Source organism: Pteropus vampyrus, unplaced genomic scaffold (assembly GCF_000151845.1).
Source record: "Pteropus vampyrus isolate Shadow unplaced genomic scaffold, Pvam_2.0 Scaffold39, whole genome shotgun sequence".
NCBI classification, from domain to species: domain Eukaryota; kingdom Metazoa; phylum Chordata; class Mammalia; order Chiroptera; family Pteropodidae; genus Pteropus; species Pteropus vampyrus.
Window position 1 is genome coordinate 5,663,278 of NW_011888820.1, and position 16,991 is coordinate 5,680,268.

Here is a 16,991-nt window from a genome sequence, read left to right on the forward strand (position 1 = left end):
TTTCTCCAGTCCTGATTATAGGTTATGCTGAGTTATTCACCCATCTGATACTCATTCACCATTGTAACAGGAAACACACATTAGAAAGTGGTTGAGAGGCAGTTTATAATTGGAGAATGATCAAAGGAGGTCTTTGCAAAAGAATGCCTGGTTCATATAATGTTAAAGTCAATTATTTTGACTTAATTAGCATCACATTTTAACTAAATGAAGAGATAGAATTGGTTATAATTTATTGAATTAAGCACTCTCATATGTGTAGCAAGATGCTCAATAAAACAAGAGAAAATACAGTCAAACAATATACCAAAGAGTCCCAGAATCATTGACTACTTTAACTGAAGATGTCTTTAAATATCATTTTGTACTAATGTGTTAACCACTTGTATCTTTTACTCAAGTAAAATCAAAGAATAAATAAATATATGGCTGATCAGTTTGAGAATAGTGGGAACTGGTTTAGGGTAGGTATTAGAAAACTTTTTTTACAAGGATTGCATACATTTAAAATGTTACAATGTTATTAAGAAAGAATTTTTGAAAATATGTATTGAATTTTACAGTCAACAATGAGAAATGTTAAATTTCATTAATTAAAGAATTCATGGTTACAGAAAATATTTAAATTTCTTCCTTTTCAGGCTTCAGTAAATACTACTAGAATTAGTTATAATTAATTTTAATCCAATCTCAATTTTGAGGCTTAGGAAATCTTGATACTGTGTTCAAGATATTAAAATCTAATTGCAGTTTCGTAACTATAGATACATATTACATCTTGTTATTCTTCTCGAGTCTAACAGAAATAAAATAAATGTGGTCCCTTGGCTAGAAGATTTTGGATTCTGATTATGTTAGGCAAGCAAGGTAAGTCTGACCAAACTTTATTTAAGACTCCTCCAAAAAGAGACCTCATAAAGAAAATAGTAATGTTAGAGATTCCAAACTGGGAGGGGTTTATCTCAATGTATACTGGACCCAAATAGTGTTGGCCAGTGAGGAGGAAATGAAAACTTAGACCAGAGTCTAAGAACAGTTGACAGTATTGGTTTTGCTTGCCCAATATCAATTCCAACTTCTTTGGTACGCAGCACTACCATTTTGTTTGGAGGATTATTCTTTTCCCACTGACTGTAGTCTTGGCAGGATACCAATTAAGAAGCCCTGCCTAGATCTGCTTAAAGGGAAGGGGGAAACATAGATAAAACTAAACCAATCAAACTCACACAATTACAAATCTCAGGAACTGAGCTCAGGGCTGCAAAAGAAGAAAAGTGGTGGAGCTTCCTCATTCCAGTGGTGATGATAACCCCCAAAACAGCCCATCGGCTCCTGCTGCCTCTAGCCTCAGAACTGCCTTTTCTAAGACCTGATCCTATAGTGGGGTTTTTTTTTTTTGTTTGTTTGGTTGGTTTTGGTCTATGTGTGAAATACTTCCATAGTCTTCCAATAAATATATCTTTATCTCATTCTTACGTTAGCTGAAATACGTTGCTATTACTTTTATCCAAACATCATTGAGAAGCTAGCCTGAGTACAGCACTGGCCTCAAAGTAGAGAAAGGGGATGCCGATAGCCAAAGTCAGTGTTCCAAGAGCAGTATCAAAGTGATGAGGCCATGTCAATCCTGGTTCTGCCAAGGTTTGACATCAAAAGAAGTTCACTCCAGGGAAAAAAATTCACATCGGATGGAGAACAAATAGCAGGACCTATACCTTTATATGAGTAATTGTGTTGTCATTGTGTATAATCAATCCCTTCAAAATAAGCCAGCGAGGAACAAGGATACTGGGAGCAGATCTCCTAGCCAGAGGAAGAGATTGGCAAGATATAGGTAAAGTTCATCACAAAGGACCAAAGAAGGAGGTAGAGGCTGTCTGTAGCTTAGGGCCCTGCTGATTGTCAGAGCTCACTCTGGCACCGCTGGCCCTGCACCCAGGTTAACAGTATTGATTCCAGACTCTGCTGAGACCAAAGCAGTTAATAGTCAGACATGGCCCCAGCAATGGTCCCAGGGTTGGGCAAAGCTGCACTTGGGGTGCAAGTCTTCCAGCTGCGGTGACCAAGTGGGGCTGGGAGAAGCAGGCTGTATCAGGATAAAGATGGTTTGTTGAGTAGAGAAAGTCAGTGATAAGCTGTGTCTTGAACTAAAATAAGGTATAAATATATAATCTATCAAGATATTTCCCGAGACACTACATCTCTACTTTGAACGCACTCTTCTTCTTCCTTGGGTTGTCCTTTCCTTTATTCTTCCTCGGTAAATTGTTTTTACCTCTGAGATCTAGCTCATATGTTATCTATCTTCTAGGGAGAATTCTTGGCTCTACAAATGGGTTTATGATATTTTTACATAATTCTAATTTGAATTAGGTATTTATTCCTCTAAAGGAAGGCATGAACAATTTCTAATGAATGCTGTGCCCTGCACATTGCAGACATACAGGAAATAATTGTTGAATGCCAAGTTCATGAATAGTATAGCTCCTTCTCAGGCTGAAACTGTATGATATCTTTAATGTTTTAAGTACTCATGAAAAATGCTTTAGCTAGAAATCAAACTTCATTAGTATCTGAGACACTGTGTGCTCTCTTTTACATACAAAATTAATTTTACTATCGATGGACATGAAATCTCCCCAAAAAGAGGAGAAAGAAAAGAAAATGCAGAGAAGTTGAAGAGGAAAAAAGTACATGTTTCAAAACGCAACTATGGAAATACATTCCAATATTTTTTAGATATTCTTACATGGTGTATAAATGGAGTATAAAACATGGCTTTTTTAGCTTGTATTTGGGAAATATGAATAACAAGAACATCAGTTGTAATGAAAAAGAAAATGTGCTTAAGTGCTCCAAAACCCACTGAGAGAGAGAGAAATCTATATTCTCTGTGGTTGATGAAGTATCATTCTTTCCTTCATTCAGATGGCCCTTTAGTCCAAGTCAAAGACTTGAAAGTATTTTTCTTTTCTGATACCTGAAATTCCAGCTTTCAATGGCCACTGTCATCAGCATTATCTTCTTAGGAAAGAATTCTTTCTCACGACTATAAAGAATAATAAATAGCTCATAATGTATGTACCTGAAAGTATTCTATCTAGAAGTAACTTCTACTTCAAATACAAAATTAAAAATACTTTTAAAAGGAGTGATTTCTACATCATTTAACTTTTTTATCTCTTATCCATATAAAACCAGATTTATCCATAATGTAAGTTAATTTAAAAATGCAATTATAAAATAACCATGACAGTCTATTCCCTTAAACATATATACAAGTTCAAGAGAAAACAAATAGAATAGTCAAGAGAGAATATGTTTCATAAAATTTCAGATAAGCTTGGTTTTAATAATTTAAAGTTTTGAAAAATATGTCATTTGTAAAACACATTTGTGCATCTCCTGGAAGAGTGGCCTTTTGGAAGAAATCAGACCTTGTTTCCTTTTACAAAGATAATTATGAACATGTCCAAACAATTGTTTTCAATGAGCTTATAAACTTTCAGAAGGTTAAAGTCTTCTATTCTTGTCTCTTAGGGGATTCTTCCTATATCTTTAACAAGCTCCGTACAAGTTGCACCCATCAAATGTGTTGGCAGTTTACAAGATAACTTCTGGCAAGAAACCAGGCCTACATTTTCACTTATCTTACTGGAGTTCGACATTACAAAACAGAGACTCAAATTTATCTGTCAAATAATGCTGCTAGTTCATATATAACAGTGAGACACTTGATTCTCAAATCACAGCAATCTTGAAGGATTTCCTTTTTCAAACATCGGAACCTCAAAGCACAAATGCTACATCTCAGAGCTTATACAGTGACAGATAAAACTTTCTGCATAAACTGTCTTCTTTTCATTAAGACTTTATGATAATTATGTCTCATTAAGTACCAAAGAATGTTTCTTTCCAAAAAGTTAGATCTCACATGTAACCTTAATCATCTAACTTTTTTGAAGAAAAGGATGATAGTAATTAGCAGATCATCCCAATGATGTAATAAAATTTTCACCTAATTTATTGTTTACATTTTTATTGTGTTTTTTTTTTTTATAAAAGCAATACAACCATACATTTTCAGATGGTCCCAAATTCCATGAAGACACATGAAACAATTGATCACTTCCTGCTGAAAGAAGAGATGACCGCAAATACTCTCTGAAGTTCTTTCCTCAGAAAGTCCCTTTTCTCTCTTCCAGGGTTTTTTTCTCTATAATCTTCAAAGCCAGTATTGTTTCATTAGAGTTTAGATTAAAACAGAGACTCTGGCCTGGCTGTCTCTATGGCAACATATATGTCCAGGCCATTGCTGGATTAGGAGTGAGGTAGAGAGGAGCCAGTCATTTCCATGATACACGAGTTAAAAGGAAGACCCTTTATCCCAGAAAACTAAGAAATGCTTTCCAATCCCTGGTTACTTTTCCACATTCCCTTGCTCTGCAGCTCAGGGCAAAGTATCATCCCTAGCCATTCTGAACCTGAAGGAATCAGTTATTTTAGGAATCGGTTATATTTAGGAATTTCCCTATTCTGGGAATGGAGAGAAATGGGTTCAGCAGGAAGGATTGGGCTCTTCCACTTCAACCACTGAAACCATGACCAGTTATGATCAATTTCACTCTTTTCCTTTATATTTGCTCTAAAATCATATAGTGTTTTTACAGTACAACACAATTGTTCAAATTACCTAAATATGTACCTAAAATTCTATCTCTGATTCTTATGTCTTCAGTTGTGATCAAAATGAAATTATCTTGCTTGAATAATCATGCTTTCCACATGGCAGTTTACATAAGGCAAGTGTGTTTATAAACTTTATTTCGTCAAAAGGAAATAAATAAAATAACCCAGTTAGCAGTTTCTGTCATTTTGTCAGCTAGTTTTAAAAGAGAACATTGGTTTTTATTTCTTCTGTACTTGGCACAAATTTAAATGGTAGAGCAGAGGTTCAGCACCTAAGACTGGAGTTTTCCCCAAATTTCTCAAGGATGTTCTTCTCCCTTCAGTTAGCCTCTGATACCCCAAATCCAGTGTTTCTCGAAAACTGCAGAAATGTACTGATCTCTTTTGGTGGAAAAAAAATCATCTTTGAGGCTTTCTGGTGTTGACGAATTATTTTTATTATTATGTTTGTTAAGTATGTATAAACACAAAACTAAGTATAAACTCCTTATGCTTAGAACTTATGCTTAGAGCTTTAATTCTACAACCAAAACAAATTTACAAATACATATACAAACAAAATTCAAAAAGAAGTAAAATTCAAATTAACAACATTAAATTAGTATGATAGACGATATTATGCTGCAACTAAATGTAAATATGATACCTGCTTCAGCACAGGTTTGTCACCTAGTCCACAATGCTTATATTCTCCTGTGATATCTGATGATTCAAGCATTCTAAGAAGTTTCTCTATTAAAACTATTGTGAAACCTTCAATTGTGCCTGTACTGTGATGTCATCTTGGCCTTTACCTGGCATGAAATGCATCATTTATGTATTAAGTTCTGTCTCTGTTCTTTTCATATTACCCCACATTTAAACGTATCTCTTCGCTTAAAGACATTGTTAGACAGCAGTGCACAGTGGTTCTCCATTAGAACTATTTTGCCCTCCAGGGCACATTTGGCAACATCTAGAGATTTTTTGGCTGTCTCAACAAGGAACAGAGGGTACTAGCATCTAGCAGGTAGAGGCCAGGGATGTTGCTAAATATCCTATGATGCACAGAATATATACCGACAACAAAGAGTTATCTAGTCAAAAATGTCTGTAGTATGGAGGTTGAAAACCCAGCCAGGGCAAATGCTACTGCCCACTGTCAAATCCCATTTTAGTATTCGGTTATAAGTGGTCCTCTGAATGGTCTAAAATATGATTGTATCAATTAATTTTAGATTTTTATTTGAAATTTTAAAAAAATTAGAGGCCAAAAATTCCCAAACTCATTAGACTTATTATAAAAATCAAAACTACAAGAACTTAGTGAGAGCTACCATTTTGAAGAAGTTAATTTCCTCATATAATATTATAAAATTCTCACTAGGCTCTAGGACTCCTGATTCTTGACTTATTTAATTTTTAGATTGTGTATTTATGTACATAGTAAATTACTCTAAAATGTCAGTAAATTACCATCAGAAAACATTTGCTAGTTACTTAAATGACTTTGATACCATACATAACATACATAAAATTTACTGCAGAATCAATGCTGTATTATAATAAAGTTCTGGATATACCTTCCCAGAAAGAGGTAATGGGCATGAGAACATTTATAAACTGGAATCAGTATAAACTAATCAGAATAAAATTAAATAGTAATTTAGAATCCTAATACCATCCTCAATCTATCAAAACAGTATTTACTGTACACCTGTTATGTGGCATGGTTTTTATAAAGTTTAATCTGAGGTCAAGTACAATGTGTGTTTTTCCTCCCCCCAGTAGCCATGTTTAATAGGCTCTAGCCACTATGACTGGAAAATAAACTCTTGCCAAAGATAAAGAAATAGTATGCTTTTAAAGCCAATTTCTCTTTTTCTGCAACAGAAAATTTTCAAAATAGTTTGCATTTCAGTTCCTTTTCAGCTTCTTCTAGCTATTTGCTACAAATTGTGGATCATCTTTAATATATGCACTTGTACATCTACCCTACTCTAAAGGCAGTATTAAGACACCAGCCTAAAATAAAGTAGTCTTCCATTGATTCCATATTGTCCTAATTACTAGTCTTGTGATCTTAGACAAGTTATCTATCCTCCCTATAACTCATTTCCTCATTTGCATAATAGAGATAAAAGTAATAGCTTTTTGATGGCTAGATGAGGTAATATGGAGAGAGCTTAGAACAATACCTGGCACTTGATAAGCTCTCAGTATGTGTTTGCTACAATTCTTTCTTTATAATGAGGAATAATTAAACAATTATAAAAACAGTGGATAAAGATTAAGACCCCATTTTAAAAACACAACTGAATATTTGAAGTAAGCAGCACTGTTCTGCCTGAAGTAAATCATTCTACTAATCCTCTCTGGACAATAGTTCCATTGAAAATGTGCCAATTTACTATTTTTTAATCTAATTTTTTTCATTAATTAAACAAACAAACATTAACTGAGCATCTCCAACGTTGCAGAGAAGATGGAGACTACTGGGGAGATTCAAAGATTAATAAGGCAGAGGCTCTGCTCTGTCCTCAAGAAGATAATGGTCTGAAGAGAAATTGGTATTTGCACGGAACTAAATTTCTTTAACTCGTTACCATATTTACAGGTTTACTTTAAAATGTATTAGTGAACATCCTACAATCAATGAGAATGCATAGCAAAGAGCTAAAGGATTATATTTTCCATGTTTTTGTCTGTCAAGAAGTTTCTTTGTGAAGACAAATGTTGATTATAGATTTGGGAAAATCATTCCAAGCTTTTAATGTGTGTTCACAACTCACACACATACATGCACACACACACACCCACTACACTTAAAGCATACAATGTTTTAATTTTAATCTCACATAATCAATAAAATACTCAGCAGAGTTTCACTTCATATAGATGTAATAGGTGATGAAAACCAGTCGAGTATTGAAAGACCAAACAGAAAACTAAAATTATAAGCATTGCATTTACTCTCTTGGCAATTGCTTGATTTCCCACAGGGTTGTGAAGGAGACTTGGCCTGCAAATACTCTGAGTATTCATGGCCTTACTTAGCTTCTGCAATGCTCTAGGCTTTGTCTGCTAAAAAATCCAAAGGAAGAGCACTGTGAAGATGTGAAAATGTTAAAGTAGAGTTCTGTGTAGAAGGTTAGGAGCTTAACCATTAACTAAAAGGACAAACAAACAAAAATCAACAGGAAATTATCCTATTATAATATTCCTTGGGGAAACAGTTCTACCTGCAGCAATCAAATTACTGTCTTTGTTTTTGTTATATTTGTAATAATAACAGTGTAAAAGTTGTATGGCTGTTGACAAAAAGATAGAAATAATCTGGTGTCATGCCACTGACAAATAATTATGGAGGGTCCACATTTTCATGCCATTTGGTTCTATGACCAGAAATCAGTTCTAATCTCTTACCTCTGTCAAAAACTGTGCAAGGTTTGAGATTCTTCTCCTACTTTCAAACTTACAAGTTAGCCTGCCAGTTTCATGGGCACAGTTTCAAGATACTATACTCCTGAGTTAGAAATACAGTACAATTTTTTATTCACAGCAGTAGCAGTAGCCAAAGTATTATTTTTGCTCTAGTTCTCTGAGTCCCAATTCCCATGGGTCACTGCAAAGAGGGCCAGGTGACACCTATACACATAGTCAGGTATATTACAGGAAAGAAACTCTTAAGTTTAAAAAATGATATCTTTTGTAATGGGCAGAAAATCTGCAAGAACTTTGCTCCAGAAGTGAGTCATTATCTCTGTTATAGTAAAAAGTAAACCAACCTGCCCTTTGCTCTGTAGCTAGACATTATTCTCTTCCAAGGTTGTTTACTGTACACAAACATTCTTAAACAGATAGTCTAAGATAAGGCAGACAGTGTCTTTATTCATGATACGTAGAAATGCAAGAGACCCATGGAGAATTGTTGAAATAAAAAATGTAAAGCACCAAAACCCAAAATGAGCTAAGCTATAATTATAGTTTCTGTTCTTTGGGGTCAGTTCAACCACTGAACCAAGTTGATTTCCACTCTTTCATAAATTGAAATCTAAAAAATATTTCAACAAGTATTTCCCTTTTTTTCCCAGTAGATCTTATCTTGACTTTAGTACCACGAATTTCATGCAGACTACAGTTAGATTTGGTGTTAGAAGTAGGAATGGACATCTTTATTTTCATATTTCTTCCTACCCCAATGATAATGCTAGAATGGAAATAGCTTTGGCCAAAAAATTTTTTGTATAGCTTTATGTGTATGTTTAAGAGAGATAGATAAAGAGTGAAAGCTCTGGATTATTGAAAACAATCAGAATTCATTTCTCCTCCCTGCTCAGATTAACCACTTGATTTTATACACAGCTCACAAGGCAAGAATTAAATACTATATTTCTAACATGTTGAAGTCCACTATAGAGTAAGTGTCTAGTGTCACAGAATATGGAGCTAGTCAAGTGAATAATCAAAGATTCTTTTTTAGAAAAATTAAATGTGTTTCCAATTCCTAACTAAGCATTACCCCTACTAGAAAACCAGGACTTCATTTTCTCTCTCTTTGTATTTCAAGTACCTAACACAAAAATTGAAATATAAGTACTTAATGCAGTGTTGCTGAATAAAACAAAATTTAAAAGATGCCCTGTCAATATTTACATGACCATGTTGACATAAGTTTAAGTGACTTAAGGTATCACCTGAGCTACCAATTATACTATTGAAATAGATTTCACACAAATCTATTTTGACCCTATTAAATGAGACAAACACAGTAATACTGTGTAGAAGGTGCACTGATCTCAAGATGAGAAACTTATTCCTTGCCTTCCAAAAGCTAACATAGTAAGAAGTTAGGAAGAATAAAGCAAGTATATACCAACATTAACAGAAAGCAGAGAAAGCAAACTACTGTAAGAGATTAACAAAGTTTTATGTGAAACATCAATTTCATTCTAATTAGAACTGGCTAAATTAGTAAATATCTGCTTCATGGACTTTGCTAAAGATTAACTGTATTTCTGCTCCACGATGGCTCACTGAAAAAAAAACTTATGCGCCCGCAGCCTCCTAAAATCTTCAAAATGACAGAAAAATATAAAACTAAGGTTATGTAGCAAGGAACTTGAGTCAGAATAGTCAGAATATAATTTTGATTTACTGTTAATCATTTCAAGAGAGGCTGCCATTTAAAAGGCTCCAACTACTTCTACCAGCACAGACAACAAATCATCTTAAACTAGGGGGAAAACACTTGACTATAAGAAATGCTACAGTAGTTGACAAAATTTCTCTTCTTTTCAGCCCAGACCTTAAAATATTTTTTTACAACAAGTTGGAAAGTTCAGGGTACCAAAAGATAAGAAGACTAGTCAAAAGAATTGTACTACACCTTTATTTCTTATCCAAAGCACTGCCAAAGAATATGTAGACTCTACTCTTGCTACTTTTATCCCTCGTCCCAAGCTTTTAGTTGTAGACCACAGTTATCTGAGACCCTCAACTTGCCTACTTCATGGGAGTCATAAAAGCAACTCAGAGAGGTCTGCCAACAACTCTTAGCCCAGTTTTATGGTCAAGTTCAGTGTCACTTTAAAAGTAGAAAGTATTTCCAAACATTTTTACTACCTCCCTGGTGTAGACTATATGATCTTTGTGATAATTCAATTATAATCTTCTTAAATTATTTTAGGCATATTTAATGGAGCACTGAGTGGAAAGTCAATCTGTTCTTTGACAGAAATTAAACAGTAAGCTGGCATAATTTCTACACAGAGATGTATTTCTCAAAGAATTTTTACAAACATTACATATCACATCCCCTTGTTATAGTATGTATAATAATCCCATCTGTGCAAAGATAAATGCAAAGCTTTACCTAGGAAAAATAATCAGTTTGATAAACTCATTTGTTTCCCATGAGAAAGATGAATTGACTTGTCATCTTATTAAAGAGCCGAGAGATTTTTCTGAAGGTCTCCTATAACACTGCAGATCACTATAGAAGATACTACTTTGCTGAAGAACACAGTGAAGGAGAATCAGTTCTATGGCTATTCCAATAGTTCAATGCCTATTCCAAGTTGCCCAATTTAGGCCATAATGCCTCATGACTGCACAATTTCAATAGCCTCCAAACTGGCCTGATGGCCTTCAATTATTCTTCACATGCCAATAATCTTCCATACTGTTGCCAACACTTAATTTCTAAAAATGTAGCTCTAAGAATATTTATCCACTTCAATTTTTCTTTACTACTCACTACTACTTATAGGATGAGTTTAAACTCCTTAGCACGATACATTAGACTCTTATATGACCTCAGCCTAATTCACTTTTCCAGCTACATTCTCTCTCCATCATTCCCTACCAAACCCATCAAGCTGAACCACTCATTCCTCCCTGAAAAAAAATTTAAAAATTCAATTCTCTGTTTGTTTTTCAACACTCTTCTGTTTTTGGAAACCATGGAGTTTGTGCTGAAGATCATTTATCAAGTTATGTGACTTTGTGCTACAAAATAGGACTAGAAAGCAAATACAAGCAAATCAGATGTGAGGATATTTCCAGGGTTGGGTAATGATGAAGCAGGAATTCCAAAAGTTTAAGAATGCGATAACATGATATGGTAACAAGAAGAGTCTAGGTTGACTAGAGAGACAAGTGAAATCTATAAGTGGCTGGATGATTGAGAGAATAGTAAGGCAGCAAAACAACTGATGGTTAAGGGATGGAAAAGAATAGGTTCCATTACAGAAATAAAACAACTAAAGTTTGAGATAAAAGACATGAGATCTATGAAACTGAGCAGTTCTGGGTAATGACAAGTTTTCAATGTTGAGTGAGAATTGCTGAAATTGAACAGATATCTAAGATTGTTTTTAATTAGAGGTCAAAGGACCATGAAACAATAGTTTTGAAAAGCTCATACATATCAAAGCCAAATGAAGACAGAGGATAGAGGGAAAAGGAAAATCTTGTCTTTACGGCCAAAATCTTCCCTGAATATGAAGGAGTCTTTTAGCAGAGAGGAAAGGCATAAACATCATAAAACTAAATGACGTAGACCTCAACTCACTGAACAACCTAAAACCATGCTAAAATACATCTAATTTAATTATTTTAAATAAAATATAGTTTGAGATAATTACCATTTAAAAACAATCTCTCAAAAAAACTGACAGAGTTTATTTGTATTTTTATAGTTGATTAAATAATGAAAGATACATTTTTAAGCAAACACTGGAAAAAAACATCTCCTGGACCAAATACACAAATTGAGAGACTTTAAATTTAATAATAACCATGTAAAATCCCTATAGTGAAAAGAATGCTTGTAATCCATGTTAAGATAACTAACCATTTAACTTTTTGACAAGATTTAAAAGGTAGCAATAAAAATGGCTTGGCAGATTTCAAAAGGGGCTAGAAAGAGAACTCCGGCCTCTGCAGTTTGAGTCAAATTTTTCTTGAGAATCTTTATTAACAGAAGAAGTACTGCTGACACTCAGCACTATTTCATGCTTTAGCTGTGCCCACCCCAGAGACATGAATAGATTTTTATTAGACATATATTAGATAAACTGAAAATATTCCAGGTTGTCTGTCAAAGAAAAGAAAGGTGTCATATATCATTATGCTACAAGAGAGAAAAATGTTATTTCAGTAGATCCCTTAAAATGTCTATCACTTTAAAACCAGCATTAAAGCCTACACATGAAACCTGATTTTACTACTACATTTCTGTCTCTACCTTAAAAAGTGAAAAAGCAGGAGGAGGAAAAAAATGATGTAGATGACAGAGGCTCTATTCATCCCTCCTGCAACCAAATCAAAGTTGTGATGGAAACAAGGAGCAAACGGCAAGAAAAAATCACCTGGGGTCTAGATGAACAAGCCATACAACTAGTGAGAAATCTAAGAAATCACCCTGCAATGGCAGAAGGTAGGACAGGGTGAGGACATGGGGCTGCCCAGTCTGGAGCGGTTGAGTGAGATAGAGGCAGTGGCAGTGGCAGCGGCAGAAGCCTCTTAAAGGGTCCATGTCCCGGAGTGGATTTACCCTGTGATGGACCTGCTCACTCTGAGCACCAGTGCCAATTTGGATGCATGCAGGGGGCACCAGGGACTTACAGGGAGACTTTATCGAAGTGAGGGCCAAGGCGAGACTCGCTCTATACATAAGTCCAGGCAGTATCCATTGTTCCCTGTTGAGCCCTCCCCACCTCCCAATGCATGGACACAGACCCACCATAACCCAGATTTCATCAAACTGGATAACAGAGGTAGCTCCACCCAGAGGATCCCCTGAAACTCCGCCTCCCCCAACTCGCCGCTCCACCCAAGCCACATCCAGGTATATCCTCAGCGAGTCAGGTGCTCCTTGCTGAGTGGCGCCTCAACTCCTTGCTCAGCAGCATCACAGCTACACAAGCTGGCCTTGGTTTCTGGTGTAGTCTTTTGAGGCAACTATAAGCACAGCATCTGTGGATTCCTTGCTGAATCTTAACGGGTAGAGTCTTGGGCTAAATTTGGCCTACAGCTGAACCCCTCTCAGGACTGTGCCACTGGACACCTACTTCACAAATCCACACTAGTAAGACTGGGAGACTTAGGAGCTTTGCTTAGTACATAGAAACAGACATGGAAAGACAGCCAAAATGGGAAGACAAAGAAGCAGCAACCATATTGAGAGAACAGAACAGAGAACCAGAAATAATGGAGTCAAGTAATCTAACAGATGCAGAGTTCAAAACACTGGTTATAAAGATGCTCGATGAACTTTTGGGAAGTGTAGATAAATTCAGTGAGACTTCAACAAAGAGATAAAAAACATAAAAATGAAAATGGAAATTATAAAAGGGAACCAGTCTGAAATGAAAAACACATTATTTGAGATGGAAGTATATTAATGGAATAAACAAAGGAATAAACAAAGCGAATAAAGAAAAGGATCAAATGACCTATCTAGAGGATGGGAAAGCCAAGGACATTCAATCACAATGGCAAGAAAAAAGATGCCAAGACTATAAAAACAATTTAAGGAGCATATGGGACACTATTAAAGGTCGAAATATCCCTTTGATCGGAGTACCTGAAGGAAAACAAGATATTGACAACTGTTTGAAGAAATAATGATGAAAAACTTCCCTAATCTGGTGAAAGAAATAGACATAAAATCCCAGGAAGCTCAGAGAATCCCCAAAACCAGGGATCCAAAGAGGCCCACACCAAGACACATCATAATTAAAATGCCAAAGTTTAAATACAAAGAAATAATATTAAAAGCAGCAAGAGAAAAGCAGATAGTTACCTACAAGGGAACACCCATAAGACTGGCAGCTGATTTCTCAAAAGAAGCTATGCAGGATAGAAGGGCTTGGTACAAATATTTAACGTGATGAAGACCCAGTATCTACAACCAAGAATACTTTATCCAGCAAAGCTATCATTTAGAATTGAAGGACGGATAAAGAGCTTCCCAGACAAAAATAAGCTTAAGGAATTTATCACCACCAAGCCAGTATTACAAGAAATATTGGATTGACTTCTTTAAGAAGAAAAAAACAGGAATAAAGAATGGTAACAACTATATTCCTATCAATATGTACCTCAAATGGAAAAAAATTAAGTGTTCCAACTAAAAGATAGAGTGGATGAATGGATAAGAAAACAAGACTCCTACATACGTTGCCTACAAGAGACTCAATTCATATTAAAAGACAAACACAGACTAAAGAAAGGGGATGGAAAAAGATATTGCTTTCATGGACCTAGAAGGTATTTAAGTAAGATAGAGAAAGATAAACACTATATGATTTCACTTATAAGTGGAATCTAAGGAATAAAAAGAACAGACTAATCAAAAACAGACTCACAAATATAGTGGACAATTTGGTGACAGACAGAGCGGCGGGGAGTTTGAGGGGCTGGGAGAATGGGGTGAAGGGTTAAAGAAGTACAAATTAGTAGCTAACAGATGGTCACGGGGATGGGAAGCATGGCATAAGGAACACAATTAGCATTAATACATTGACTAGGTAGAGGGTCAGAGGAGGGAGGGAGCAATTGGGGAGATCGTTTTATGAACTACATATATGTCTAACCAATATATTGTATACTTGAAACTAATTAAAATAAATAAATTTAAAAAGTCAAAAAAATTTAAAAAGTGAAAAATCAATTAAAAATCAGGAAGCAAAACAGATAAAAATAAGAACAAGAACAACAACTATACATATATATTACTTAAGAAATATCTATATAATTATATGTAAATTATATATATATAATTACTTAAGAACTGTCCCTGAATTGAACCTCAAAACCTGGAAGGCAACAGGGAAAAAAATACATTACAAAATGCTTCACTGGTGATATAAGAAACTGAGAAATAAAACAATAAAATCAATTTGATAATTTCAAATTTTTGAAACCTTTTCTCTGTAAAATGGTGATGATCAAAGTAAGTGACCACCTAATGTTAGAAAATGTGCTGTTTCTGTTTACCATTACATAGTACCAATGAGTAACAAAATTATAGTATTCTCATATCATTTCTCAATAAATAAATTATTATTTAGGGTGTTATATAATTAGAATATTTTAATTTATGCAAAAAGGTATCAACTCAGTGTTTTTATTCCTATTCACTTACGTACTTTTTATTTGTATCTTAAGAAATAGTATGATTTTGATAATCATGCTAAGCAAAATATGCTAAACAGAAAATGTTGAAAACCACATGATTTCACTTATATGTGGGATATAAACCTAAAAGCAACAAACAGGATAAACAGAGTCTCATGGACATGGACAATATACTAGTGGTTACCAGAAGGTGGAGGGGGAAGCGGGGAAAAAAAGAAGAAAAAAGAAGAAAAAGAAACAAAATGGGGGAAAAAAAAAAAGAAAGAAATAGTATGATTTTCCACAGATGATTAGGGTCCCCTTTGTACATTTAGGTGCTACACGCTTTATCTCACTGGTGCTTCACAATAATCCTCAAAGAAAAACATGAGACGTGATCTTTGGTCTTAATGAGAATCGGGGTAAAAAGTGGAGGCTCTACTATTCATAAGCTGCGAAATTTAGGCTAAGTGTCGTAACCTCTCTGAGCCTCTGTTATTTCCTTTGTACAGTACCTGACTTTGAGGAAATGCTCAATAAATAGTAGTTTGTATTATCATTATTATATAAAACCAGTAACTGAGACAGGATAGGCAGAAAAGGAGATAAATATCAAGACTAAATGTCAGTAATAGAAATAACAAGTATTGCAGGAGTTTATAGCAAAAGGATAGGCCAGAAACAAGGCAATTCCCCAGAGATGTTTTTCTTGAGATCTTGCTGCTCAATTAGGCTTCAGAGGAAAAAGAAAGCTCATAACAAAGATAAGGGAAGGAGAGTACACTAGGCATTATGAAGGCTGTGGGGCATACATATATGATGCTTTTGGGAACCACTTCAGTGTGGCCAGAAGCATGCTCATGGGAGAGATTTGGGACTTGCAATTGAAGCATAATGTAGAAATAATATAGAAGGCTGTAAGTGTCACAGCAAGGAGTTGGGATATATTCAGCCTATGAGAAATTTTAAAAAAAAAGTTTTCTAAAGCCAGAATTTTTATACAGGTGCATTTATGTATAGTGTTAATTAATGCACATTGTCAAAAATTATTTCATGAGATTTCTCAAAGTTGAAAATATAAAATAAAGCTTATCTTGTCTGGCTCTTAGAAGACTATTAATGCAGTTCACACACCTAGCACATAGTAAGTACTCAACACATGGTTCTTAAATTATATGAATTTTGGTTATTGATAATAATGAAAAATATATGTGTACATAAAATGTCACAGTATAACTCTAAGCATTGTTTCCCAACAGTTTAAACTTTCCTTACTCTAGCAGCCAACAAGGAGGAAAACCTAAATGATTAAAATTCACCTCGTTCTTCTTCTATTGGACATGGTAATGAGCAGTGAAATAGCAAAAAGTGGAAGCAGTGGGTCAGGGGTGAAGCCAGTAAATGACAAAAAAGCAAGTCACAAAAATGAATAATCACTCCCCAAGCAATGTAAGTTGAGTGTGCAGTATTATAGATATGTACCCTTTCAAAAGCACTATAACACTGAAAGTCATTTGCAAACAGCTGTCACTTACATAGTCCTAGAGGGTTCGTATCTCAATTGACCCCAATTGTACTTGTTGCTAATCTATGTACAACATGGGCCTGGGATCTTCCCTTAACATCAAGGATATGACTGGGGCACATGATAGTCCATCCAGTGTTAAATGTTATTGGGAGGCAGTAAGGAGTAAGTG